General features: G+C 30.5%; 1 long non-coding RNA gene across 1 annotated transcript; it reads right to left on the bottom strand.

Moving 5' to 3' along the window:
• Positions 1–598: 598 nt before the first annotated feature.
• On the bottom strand, positions 599–2,851 carry LOC105435464. Its single transcript, XR_969490.2, has 3 exons — positions 2,596–2,851; positions 1,658–1,745; positions 599–911 (listed from the first exon to the last, which is right to left on the bottom strand). It is a non-coding gene; the product is annotated as an uncharacterized LOC105435464 (long non-coding RNA).
• Positions 2,852–3,439: the final 588 nt, after the last annotated feature.

Genomic DNA, 3,439 nt, shown 5'->3' with positions numbered 1-3,439 from the left:
TAAAACGTTTCAACAACTATTTTAATAACATTGAAAATTTGTTATCAAAATGTTTCAATAGCGTTTTAATAACATTGGAAAATTGTTATAAAAGACTTTTTGTACATTTTTTTACTGCATTCAGAAAAACGTTATTAAAACCAATCAATAGCTATTTTAATAACATTGAAAAAATGCTATAAACCATTGTTTTTAACGTTTTATGAATGTTGTCGTAGCAAAAAGTCTTTGACTTTTAATAGCGATTTTTGTAGAGCTATTAATAACAATATAAAAAAATTGATATATTATAGCTTTAATTTACTGTTACAGAAACGTTTCATAATATTGAAAAAGTATCATAAAAAATTGTATAACAATAAAAAGACATTATAAAAGACTAGATATGTTATTGAAGGTCTCTTATTTTTATTAGCATTATTTATTGTAATGGAAAAAAGTTATAAATACCACACTTTTACCTACAAACTTTATTGTTGATTGACCCTCTATAGCATTTTTTGTAATAATACAAACATAACTATAACTTATCTAATAACACCTATCTAATATTATTATTGTAAAATCAAATTATAATCATATAGATATTGTGTCGTAATTTGCCATACTAAGAAGGTATAGTTCACATTCATCCAAATTCATGATAATAATTACAACCAAAATATTCAAATTTATAACGTAAAAAAGAAAAAGAAAGCATTATATACATTCAAAGGTTTGAAAAAATTAATACTAAGTTCCAACAAAGTCCTTAACTACTAGAACGAGTAAATTCTTAATTCAAATAAAATGACTTTATATATATAATCCCAAATTTTGATAGGATAAAAAAAGATGTTTAAATTGTAGCAATACCATAATTATCCCACATATATGTGTTTGCTCCAATGTTTTCTCCACACATCAATCACCTAACAAAATTTGAAAAAAAATATCATTATCTAGCTCTATAAATTAGTTAAAGAACTAAATAAATACGGATTCACAAAGTAACTAAGTGATTCAATTCCAACATTCATGATTCATGACCTTGAGGTGGAATCGTTTGATACAGTTTAGGTTAGTTTCTGCACAGTCAACACCATCAATATCATTACTTTCAACTTCACCTCGCCGTAAAGGAAGAAACTTCTAAGAATGTCAAGTTTCTAGAGTGGCATAATTAGAAGGCAAAGAACTTGCATTAGGGAGTTAATATTATAGATTATATCAAAGATGCTTCATATAAAAAAGATTATATACAGGGATAATCTTTCTTTGTGTTCGAGCTGCACCCGTGCATTCGTAGCAGGGAAGCATTTGAGGAATTAGATCACATTGCATTCTCTAGAGATGGTAGTTTGCTACACTTTGATTTCCAACTTTTGTTGAAGGTCTTTAGAGTTTAGTTTGGTTTGTAATAGAGATTGTGGTCTTATGTGATAAAAATCTTCCAAGACCACATAGGCAACAGTCTAAAAAAAGAATATGATTCCAAAATAAAATTCCAGGTTATCTCCCATTCCTTGAGAGTCGCAATAAAAAGGGCCAAGCCCTAAGCAAAAATTATCTCTTGTTTAGAGTCCAAGTGGAATTGAGCCAGAAAGTAGAATTTGATGAAAAATAAACAAAAAAAATTATTGTGTGCTCTGTAAAGGGAAAAAATGGAACTATAAACCTTTTCCATGTACTCTGGTGTAAGATTTCTCCACTGATGCCTGCCACTACCATAGTTGTTAAGATTCAAAGCAACAAGAGATCTCACACTGCAGAAAATGACTAACATACAATAAGATAAATGCCTAAAGGTAGGAAGCAAATATTGTCTCCCCTCAAATTCAAATTAAACTTACGCTTGTTTCATGACCATTTTGTTGTTGAAAATTAAGTCTATAAATTCAAACCTCCACAATAAAAAAAAAAAAAAAACTCGCCCCTCCTTCACTTGCTCCACATTCTTGATTCCTTCTCTTTTTGTCTCCTTCTGATTCTGTTGTTGCTTCTCCGTGAGACCCATAACTTAAGTAAATATAGAATTAAGAATCTACTTTAACCCCATTTACAAAAAAAAAAAAAAAAAAAAAAAAAAAAAAAAAAAAAAAAAGTTGAAGAAGAGGACAAAGAGAGCTATGTAAAGCGTTTTTTTCTTCTCCTGACTTGGGTATGAAGAAGAGGGGTAGTTGAAATGCATGTATAAAGGTATTGGATTGTTGGAGTGTTTATAAATGTATTCAAAATTCATAAAAAAAATTTGGGTTGTTCAAGCAGACTCATAAACTCGTGAAAGAACCTCTTATGCAACTGCTAATGAACCTCTTATTCGATGAGGTTTCTGTTGTTGAACATGTTGTGGAAAAGGATAATAGTGATAGAAAGAAATTCATTCAACAAACAACTACACAATTAGCTTGTAAAGAATAGAATTTGTGTTATGCATGCCATTACTAATAATAAGCTCAACATGGAATGAAAGGAATGAAAATACTAAACACGGGATCTGCTGGAGGCTTTTTAGCTATATGAGACTCCCTTAATATTGAAGTTGTCGATGTTATAAAAGGTAATTACACAATATTCAGAAAGAGAGAGACAAAGAGAAAAAGAATAGAAGCTTACCGGCAAAGGAGTTGATGGCAGGCACAAATGGTAGCGTCGGAGAAGACGGGAACAAATTGAAAAGGTTCGGAGATTGTGGAGGGATTGCGGGGGTTTCGTCATTCGTTAATGGCAGTGCCGGAGTGAACAGATGGGCACGTCAGAGCGAATAGACGGCCACGCCAGAGTGAACAGACGGCAGGAGTAGGGGCGGATGGTGACGAGGCCGAAAGACGGTCGGATTGGAGATGAAAGACGATTGGATTGGATTGGGGAAAATAATATGGGTTAATGATTTGGGGAAATATTTTCTAAATTTCTAATCTTTATTTATTATTTTTTTAATAAAAAATAAAATATTATTTTATGTTTTTTCTATGACATCAAATAACTATTGCAGAATGTGTTATCCGAAAAATTTCGTCTTTTTCCGTCAGAAACGTGAAATTTTACATTTTGTGACCGTTTTTTTTTCTCCCCCATTTTGTGATATACACAACTGTCATAATAGACAGTTTTTCTTGTAGTGATTCAAGATTCTTTAATTCAAATGATAATTGATAATTAAATAATGTAATTCAAATTGATGAAAACATGCACCAAAAACATTAAAAACAAATGATTAAAGCGTTCTTGTAAAATCACAAGTTCTCAATCAAGGTTCTGATACCACATGTAAACTTTAGTTTCATGATTATACAATAAAACTCTAACATTGTATCTAACAATAAGTGTCAAGATCTTTGAACTAGATGATTTTACAAATTAAATTTAGATAAAGAATAACATACCTTGATCCATGAATAATCTTCTTGAGGAATGATGTTTCTCTCACTTGTCTTCCTTTAGATCTTAATTAGATTTC

This window comes from Cucumis sativus, chromosome 5, assembly GCF_000004075.3.
Source record: "Cucumis sativus cultivar 9930 chromosome 5, Cucumber_9930_V3, whole genome shotgun sequence".
NCBI classification, from domain to species: Eukaryota; Viridiplantae; Streptophyta; class Magnoliopsida; order Cucurbitales; family Cucurbitaceae; genus Cucumis; species Cucumis sativus.
Note: the sequence above shows the minus strand (reverse complement) of the source record. Positions and strands in the feature narration are given on the sequence as shown.